We start from the raw sequence: 10512 nt of genomic DNA on the forward strand, positions 1-10512 counted from the left end.
CCCTGCCGATCCTGGGCCTCTTCGTGTTTTTTTTACTGATTTTTTGTATTTCACTGTTTCAAATATATTGTCATTATCCTGACAATAATGAACTATTGTTATTGTCTGAATTGAGATCGTCGAATGAATATGGACATATACAAATCATTTTTACAAGATTCAAATTAAATGTAAAAATGTTAGTAAAAACAAGTTTGTCAATGCACACACTTTTATTTGCACTCAAAAGTATAAAATAAATTAATCTCACCCCAGAATTGATCAAATTTGATTTGCATTAAAAAAAACATCTGTAGAGACAGTGCGCCGACTGGCGCCCATAAGTGGTAATTGCGGGTGTGGGAATAGAATAAGAACGAGAGGAGACCGTATACACGCCAGTGACAAAAAGGGGGAACAAAAACTGGGTCAAAGGTCAAAGAGGGGATCGACCTGGAAGCTCCTAGAACCCGCGAGAGAGTTCAAGAAGAGGGGCGTCGCCAGGGGCGGAGCATGGCCACGCCGGGGGAATAAAAGGCAGGGACAAGCGGGGTTCTGGCTGTCGTCGCTGTCGTCTTCGTCATCGCATCGTCGCCGTCGCTAGATCGTCGACCAGCTATCTAGACGTCCACGTCGTCGCTAGTTCGGCAGCGTTGTGTTCAGTGCTACCGAGTTGCAGTCGTGTGTGCGAAGTAAATAGAGGAGGCCTCTACAGTGGTGTGTCTGGAGTTGTTACATTACACAGAAAGAGGAACCCACCCACTTTTATTCAGCACAGGGGTCGTCCATAAATGACGTCACGCACCTAGGGGGGGGGGGGTCAGACATGTGTGACGAAGGGGGGGGGGGGGGTGAGAAATGTGACGTCACATAAAAAGGCGCAACTTTAAATAAATATAGACAACACGTTGTACTTAATTAAATAGTCTTTTTAATAAATGATTTATCCTACAACATCAGAGTGCAGCGCCACGTTAAATACGCACTACAATGACAATAGTTTAAAGCGATTTGAAGCATGTTTTATTTTTTTTGGGTGGGGGGGGGGGCAGAGCTTTGTGACGTCATATTTGAGGGGGGGTCTGACTTTTTGTGACGCCGTGTGACTAGGGGAGGGGAGGGGGTCAAAAATCGTACAAAATCGCGTGACGTCATTTATGGACGGCCCAACATTTAATTTTATTAATTCTGGAGCCAACATACTTTATGTTCTACTTTTGATCGCAAATGAAAGTTGCGTGCGTGCGACAAAACGAGTTTCTTCTCACCTCGTTGTTTTTCTTCTCGATACGGCATACACGGGAGATGGAAAAGGAACTTGAACGGTTGCCATCCCCTCGTTCACGAAGCACCCGAGGAACTCCCATCCCCCTCGTGGACTGCCCAGGCTTGTCTTGCTGTCGCTGTGAGTGCAGTAGGTGGCGACAGCGGCCTGCACTGCCGACTCAGCGCGGCGAGGCGACTGTGCTCCATCCCCCGACGCAAGAGGTCACGTCGCCTGCCATCAGAGATGCCCCCATCCCAGAACCGGCCCTAGACCTTTGGGGGCCCTAAGCAAAATTTGGTTGGAGGCCCCTTTGATGTATGATTTTTTTCACCCACTAGTTAGCAGTGACTCTAGGGGGCCCTCTGCTGGCCACGGGGCCCTTTGCAATTGCAAGGGTCGCTTAGTGGCTGGGCTGGCTCTGCCCCATCCGAAGGGATTCATTTTCCAGGTGAAAATAGAATACATGAAAATGTCAACAAATAAAGAGTTGAAAGTTTACCCAGACCTCGAGTCGGGTGCCAGTTGTACCGTTACAAGTGTCGACACCGAGGGATCTCAGCACCTTACCACCCACCTTACATTGTCTAAACTTACCAAGCTTATCCCCCCGCTGCAACACAAACAATGCACGATTGTCAGACACGTGCCACAGGATGTAGAGAATTCCGATTCCAACGAAGGTGAGCACGTTATTTGCTGGTGCACTGGCAGCGGTGCGCAAGCACAATGAACACAACTCAAGGTAGATACCGTGTGCACGTGTGCTCGTGTGCGTACCAATCATACTCTTATTTTTTCGGTAAAGTCACGTAGGTAAAACATTAAATTCAAATTAATTTTAAAAAATCACGACGTTTCGGAGGCAACACAAGTCTCCGTCATCAGGTGGGACCGTCACAGCCAGATTTGCTGTATCAAGTGAGGCAGGGATTCCAAGATGCAAGTTCTTAAATACAAGTTTACCTACGTGACTTTACCGAAAAAACTAAGAGTATGAATCCTTGCAGTCACGAAAGCTTCAAATCTAGAATTCTTACCAATCATCACACATAAAGACAGACACACACACACGCACGCTTCTGAAACTGACCGCGGTCAGTCCGCGTTCAATCGGCTCAAGTGTCCTATGGGCCGATTGAACGCGGAGATAGAGGAGAGAGAGAGAGGAGGGGGGTGGGAGAGGCCGATGTCAAATTAGCCCTACCCCCGGTCCAATTAGGGCAATCATAGATTCGCCGCGATGATTACCGCGAGACGCGAAAGTTAGATGGTGCAGACACACAAGCGCGTATACATCCACGCACACGCGTATACACAAATACAAAGACCCCCCCCACCCCCATATAGCCTTAACAGACTGTTGGGGCAGGTGCAAGCGAGCACCTATGAAGATCTGAACGGCACACACGAAGGAGTCGGTGGCCAACACCACGCCCGGCCGCCTTTGTCTCCCCAATGCTGGTGATACACCGCACCCTGCAGTCACGAAAGCTTTAAATCGAAATGTTGGCCTACTCTTCCACGCTCATGCCTGCCGCCTTGGGTTGCAGAGGCGGGCAATGTTCACTCACCGCTCGGACAGAACATCCTTGCAGGCAGGTGCACAGATGTATTTAGTATTTGGACAGGTGCACAGACAAAACGCACTGTTCACGAACGATCTAGAGACGGACAGCTGGAGACACAGAGAGGAGATGCCTTGGTTTATGGACGCACAGAAAACACAGCTTATCCGGCAATCTCGGAGCCTTCTAAATCTCACTTATTCCCAGGTCCCACCAGCATCACCACCGTCCCAGGTCTCCGTCTTCCCATTTCCGTCCACCACCCATCCAGATCTTCCTTCGCCCAGGCCACGTGATTCAACAACCCTTAGCTCCACGTGCCAAGGTTCTCCTATACTCAAATCCAACATCCACCATCCCAGATCTCCCAAATCCCAACCTCCACCACCAACTACCCAGGTCTCCTCATGCCCCCGGCCATCACGGCTGCGGCTGCTGTTGTTGTTGTTGGTGGTGCTGTATGGCTGCTATGGTTGCTATCTCCGAGTTCCGGGCGCCCTTAATCCCAAAATCGCTGTGTTTGTTTTTTCTGCCTGGCAGACGAAAGTTTCCATTCTCAACGCGAGCATCGGGCGGCGCTTTTACTCTTTCGCCTGCCCTGGGCTAGAGGTGGATATTCCACGTTCCCATTGCGGAGTTGTTGATCACCTATGAAGGCTGTACCACACCCGGCCGCCTTTGTCTCCCCGTGCCAATTTCTACACACCGCACCAGGTGCTCATTTGAATCTGCGTCGACCTAGGGGAGGGCCTGGACCGGTTCAAATATTGTTATTGGCCTCGAGCGGCAAACGAACTCGGATCAGCTGGGTTCGTAGGGCAGTGCGCTAACCACTGCGCTACCGCTCCCTTACTTACACACGTAGATACATCAACCCCCCCCCCCCTTAGCCACTAAGTGGCAGTGACGTCACCATGGCACTTGTACCAGGCTATGTGCACTTTAAAGCCATGTGAAGTGGCCTTCAAGGGCACGTACATACAGACAGACATACACACGCACACGCACGTTTCTGAAACTGACTGCGGTCCGTACATTATCAAAGCGAAGACTTGTAATCATGGGTGTCGCTGAAGAATTTGACTTTTTAAAACACATTTGAGTTAAAATTCCTTCTGGTGAGATCCGGGCTTTAGTGAAGAGAGCTTGTGAGGAGGGGGGGATTAGGGGAGAGGGAAGGAGGTGAGAGAGACATTGAGTCACGGCTAAAAGCAAAGACGAAAAGTGGTCGATGCTGCTATTGCTGCTGTAATGATGCTGCCAGGCCTATGATGCACACACACACGCGCACGTGTGTGTGTGTGTATATGTGCATCAACACCTTCCTGGTGAACACACTCAGACGGAGTCCACAAAGAAGTGTTCTGCTCGACTGCCCCTGAGTAACAGTGCATTGTGTCTGGAGCTCAGCAATGGAACGTCCACCGTGCAGGAGATGGAGCGATGAAATCTGTCTCGGTATGCAGGCGCTGGGGTGCTTAGGGAGGCCTTCATCCAGCAGTGGATTGACCATGGCTGCTGCTGCTGATGATGATGATGAGGATGTATACGACTATGATCCACCACTCTCACCATCATCATAAACACACACATCATCAATAGTACACACATCATCAACATCACCAACGGTGTCGCATTATTGCTCAAGTGTGTAACGAGGTGGTGAGAACTGAAGAGACCAGGCCGAGTCCAATTTGCTCGTGACCTGGGCCACAAACATGACATCGACCCATACACGTCGAGACACATAGACCCAGATACATGCAGATACATAGACCCACATACATGCAGATACATAGACCCACATACATCGCGAGATACATAGAGACCAATTGAGATACATAGAAATGCATGGAGACCCTTAGAGATGATGCACAGAGAGATACAGAGATATACATCGAGGAGCAATCGAGATACATAGATACCCATAGAGATACACGGATACCCATAGAGATACACGGATACCCATAGAGATACACGGATACCCATAGCGAAAGAGATGTATACAGTATATAGTATCCACTTTCAAGTGTATTTTGTGTATCCATGTGAGACAAGGATGAGTCATATACAAGAGTGACATGGGTCAAGCAAAATAAAATATTTGGAAGCAATAAAGCAAATAGAAATTGGAGTAAACAAAAAAGCCACTGCATTACGTGAGAAATCTAAAATAATGTTAAATAAAGAATTCCCTCTTCTTGGTTCTTTCGGTAAAGTCACGTAGAAGGGACGGCTGCTTGCGTTGTGGCCGATAGGTCGTGAGAATTATTTTATTATGTTTTATTTTTATTATTTTATTACTTCCCTTCTACGTGACTTTACCGAAAGAACCAAGAAGATGAATCCCTGCGTTCACGAAAGCTTTAAATCGAAAAATAATTCCCTGTAGTAGTTTTTCTTTGTCTCGGGCAGATTATTTTTCGACTGGACACAAGTCCAAACGAAGCTAGAGAGACATTTTAGAGGTAGAGGGTGACTGTTGTACTACAGTAATATGTTACCTGACAAGGATGTATCATCATTATTACCGCGACCATCATCACCATCACCGCAATCATCATCATTATCACCACCACTATCACCATCACCGCCATCATCGCCATCACCGCAATAACCATCATCACCATCACCACCATCACCGCAATCATCATTATCACCACCACGATCATCACCATAAGCGCAATCATCACCATCGCCGCAATCATCATCATCATCGCCAGAATCATCACCATCACTGCAATCATCATCATCACCACCAGCACAATCATCACTATCAGCGCAATCATAACCATCGCCGCCATCATCATCATCGCCAGAATCATCATCATCGCCCGAATCATCACCATCACCGCAATAATCATCATCACCACTGCCACCATCACCACAATTACTGTTCAGTCACGCCGTCGGGCAGATTTGCACCGCGTGCGACGCTGAACCGGGACCTTTCCCCGCCATGGGAACGGCGAGTTTATGAGTTCATGATGTTGAGTCTCGGGTCAATTTAGGCGACGATCGTGTCACGTGGTGCCCCGTCGCGACCGCACGGCGCCGCCGTGTCGCGCTCATATCGCGACATCTCCTGCTGCTGCCGCTGCTGCTGCTTCTTATCGCGAACCAGCATAGCGCGGTGCACAGGGCTCACAAAGATAAATACACAAGTCCCCCGTATAGCCTTCAGCATACTGTTGATGCACAAAGGGGGGGTTGGTGTGGCCAACACCACGTCCAGACGCATTCGTCTGCCAGTGCGGATGCGTTGACGCGTGCCGCCAGGTATTCATCGAAGGCTGAGTCGGTCTATGGGGGAGTCTCCAGGACCGGTTCGTATATTCGTCACCGATGTTGGCCGTGAATAAGCATCGAACTCTGCACATTCAGTCACACGGACACAATCTACAGTCACACGGACATATAGTAACCACACACACACAGACACGATCACAGACACGATCACAGACACGATCACAGACACGATCACAGACACGATCACAGACACGATCACAGACACAAAAGGATCCCCCGTATAGTCCTTAACAGACTGTTGGGGCAAGTGCTGTTAGCGAGCACCTACGGTACATGAGGGGGTGGGTGGCCAGCACCACGCCCGAGCGCCTTTGTATCCCCAGTGGCGATGTCCACACACCGAACCAGGAACTAATTTGAGGCTGAGTCGACCTAGGGGAGGCCCAGGACCGGTTCAGATAATCGTCACTGGGTGTTGAGCGTGAGCGGAAATCGAACCCGTGTCGCCGGGTTCATAGCGCAGCGCGCTAACCGCTACACTACCGCTCCCCACACACAGATACAACCACACACACGCACACAGTCACACACACAGACACAAGCACACACACAGACACAAGCACACACACACGCACACAGTCACACACACGGACACAACACACAGATACGCACACAGTCACACACACAGACACAACACACACACACAGATGCAACCACACACACGCACACAGTCACACACACAAGCACACACAGACACAAGCACACACACATACACACTCCCTAAACCCGCTTCTCTCCCTTTGCCCCCGTCCCCTACACAGTGCTTGCTGATCGCAGATTTAGGGCCCATACATTGAGTAGGTACGCACAAATCTGTCAAAACCTGACCCCTCCCCCCCTCCCTGTACTCACGCGGGCTTTATACCCCCTCCCCCCCCGAATCCTATAGAACGGCCGATATTTAATCCACGCAGAAACGATCAAGCGCTATTAATAATATTGACGTGTTTAAGCAAGTTTAAGCAAACAGATATATAGTCCACCGCCGGCTGCGTTACAGAATCAAGTCGCGTACCTTGGCCACTTATTTTGCTGAGCTGCGTGACAGCTGCAGTCAGGGGCACGGTGGCACACGAGTGACACCTCTCCCACAGTCCCACTTCTCCCGGCAGTACTTGTTGTCTCACAGCTGAAGACACTGAACTGTGGCTCATTTGAAGGCCAATGTAGACAACATGATATCGAGGCTTCACCTCCCCCCGTTACCTATGCGTAAGTAACGTGTCAGTAGACCCCCCATACGCAAGCGTACGCATTTGGGTTAACCCCCCTCCCCCCTCCATGCGTAACGTACTCAATGGATGGCCCCTTAGAACAACAACAACAACCACGGCGGTGGCAACGTGAGCTCGCATCACGGAGCCCGCGGGATGAGCGCCGCACCACCACCACCTCATCCTCCTCCTCCACGTGACCGCCGGGTGCTCCCACGGCCGTTGCCGCGTGCGCCACGTGACCGGAGAAACTAGCGCCGCCTCACTGCCATCTGCGAGTCGCAAAGCGTCCAACGTAATTGGACGAATGCTTCTGCTGGTAGAGAGTGCGCAACGGTGAGTGAGTGTCTTGGACAAGGTGAACGCACAGAGAGTGGGGGATTGCACGCCACGCGTTTCTCAATAAATTGCATTCGCGTTACCGTGGCAAACCTCACTGAGTCTCAAGACTCTTATTCTTGGTTCTTTCGGTAAAGTCACGTAGAATGGAAATAATAAAATGAAATGAAACATAATAAAATGTTTTAATTTTTTTAATTTTTTATTTTATTATTTCCCTTCTACGTGACTTTACAGAAAGAACCAAGAAGATGAATCCCTGCAGTCACGAAAGCTTTAAATCGAAATCTCAAGACTCTTATTCAGGAGGGTCCTGTCAGCTACGTTGGGATGTCTGGGCAGTTCAATAAACAAAAACACCAGTGTTTAAATTGCCACGTATGTATGTTGAACGTCTTTCGCTCCGTACGTAGCCAACCGTGCTAATGGCAGGAGGAGCAAGCAGGGAGTGTCTGGATAACGCTTACGGGCGAGAGGACAAACACTTTTCGCAGGTCGGCAGGACAGCACGCGGTCTCACGGTCTCTGTTGTACACGCGTGGCGCCCGACTTGACTTCGCGTGCACTCAGGAGAGAGAGGGTGGGAGGTGAGGTGGGCGGTGAGCAAAGAAGAGGTGATGTGGAGGGGGGGGGGGGGTCAGAGAGTGGGTTAGGTGGGGGGGTGACAGAGAGGGGATTTACTAATTTTACTATTTTCGCTTTACCAGGTGATGCCCACTGGGCTATTCAGCTATTTTTTCACAAGCGACCTGGCCACACACGATAGCTCAACGAAGCGGCTTGTCGCGTGGACATTGTGATAGCATCCAGATACATCTACACACGTGCTTCGAAATGTGGAGAGGGGAAAAAACCGGAGGACCTGGAGAAAAAAAAAATCCACGCGATCACGGGGGAAAACATCCAAAAGATACCGGCGTCAAGGTCGGGATCGGGATCGAACCCACGGCCTCCTCCACACCAGGCGAGGGAGATCGCCCCACCGCGGAGCCCGATGTGAGCTGGGTGGCGGGGACAGGGCGGGGTGCGGTGCTGAGACGAGGGAAGCGGGGAGTGGGGGAGGTGGAACTCTGAGACGAGGAGGTGGTGAGAGAAGCTCTGGGTCGGTGTGCGAGCACCCAGCGCTGGTCCAGGCAGCACGTCCCCCCACCCCCATCCCACCCCAGATCATTATCGCCGTCAACCGCGATCGAGCCACTGCTGGATGAAGGCCCTCTCCTGCAAGTCGCCGCATTTTATTGTTGTTTTTTTGTGGCCACATATTGAAGTGGGGTGCGTGGAGCGGTGTTGATGGTGGGGGGCACGAACGCTCCCCCCACCCACCCACTCCAGCCCGGTCAACATCAGTGGCTTAAAAAAATATTGCACAATCGGTTCTACACCTAAGAGTGGCTGAGCTCCACCCCTTGGAATTAAACTTCCTTCGCACCTCCGATTAGCGCCGTTGGCTATTTTCTGGTTTTAAGAAAAGTAATGCACATTTAATTCTAGATTTGAAGCTTTCGTGACTGTAAGGATTCATACTCTTAGGCTTTTTTCGGTAAAGTCACGTAGGTAAAAAATTAAAATAATATTTTATATAAGAGTATGAATGCACATTTAGACTTATCTAACCCAAAAAAACTTTATTATGAAAAATATTGGTCGCGAAAGCCTTTTCTTAAAACCAGAAAATTGGAGAAACTCCGCATTAAGCGTGTAAAATTGATGTCTTCACTGGCGTTCCTCAAAAGGTGCAGAGATTCAACGGTAATACACGTTTAGACTTATGCGATCTAACCCAAACCCCTTTATTAAGGATTCATACAGTGCACACATCGGAGTTGGTGTGCCATGCGACGAGCAGTCGTCTCAGTGGCCGGGAGAAGCGCTTCCCACATGGCAGCGTGGACCAGAGGTCACTTGGAGAAGGTGACCTCAGAGGTAACTCTGTGGTCTCCCATTCCGCGGGCCGTTCTCCAACACGGAGCTTGCTGCACGGCTCTCCTAGAGTTGTACGCGTCGACCCCGATAGCACAATCCGATAGCACGGGCGGGGCGGGGCGGGGGATGGGGGGGGGGGTGGGGGGAATTGGGGGGGGGGGGGGTTGGTGGACAGCGGACAGATGGGTCGTCCGGAAACACGGAGCAGGAGGGGGGGACACGCGATCCGTGTGGACGGAATCAAAAAGTTTCCGTCAAAGACTTCCATTCACAGAGCCCCTTTCCTCTCCCTCCTCCCTCTCTTTCTCTCTCTCCAGCTCGTCTGCAACATCTACCCCCCCCACCCCTTCCTTACTGACCAATAACCTCATCACCCTCCATCATGATCATCAGCATCATCAGCATCACGAACACAGCCACCGTTCAAGTGGCGCCCCCCACCTCCAACCCCCCCCCCCCCCGCTCTCTCGGGGGAGGCGAATGAAGCAAGCAACGGAGGAGCGAATTCTGCGAGTTCCAAATCCCCGACTTGGAGAGCGCACGTGTTGTCAGTAAATATGCTAACACCACCATTGACCAAGCCGGCTTTCATCATTAAACACACGATGTGGTGACGCAACATCAACAACACCAACTCAACACACGTGGCAATCGTACTGTAGTCTGGCCTTAAAACAAAATATATAAGAGACGACGTTTCGGGCAATGACGCTTCTTCATAATAGCAGACCTCCGATTAGCGCGGTTGGCTACGCACGGTGTGAAAGGTGTTCAACAAACATTCATGTGATCTACGTGCTATGCAGAAGGGAAATTGCCCGAAACAGTCACCGAGTGTGGATAAGGACGCGATTGAAAGGACCTTTTCGGAAGTAGTTCTGCAGTGTCATCGTCCACGTGCAGCTCTCTGCCACAA

The sequence above is a fragment of the Lethenteron reissneri genome, chromosome 38, assembly GCF_015708825.2.
Source record: "Lethenteron reissneri isolate LAM-NWPU_2019-01 chromosome 38, ASM1570882v1, whole genome shotgun sequence".
In the NCBI taxonomy this organism is placed as follows: domain Eukaryota; kingdom Metazoa; phylum Chordata; class Hyperoartia; order Petromyzontiformes; family Petromyzontidae; genus Lethenteron; species Lethenteron reissneri.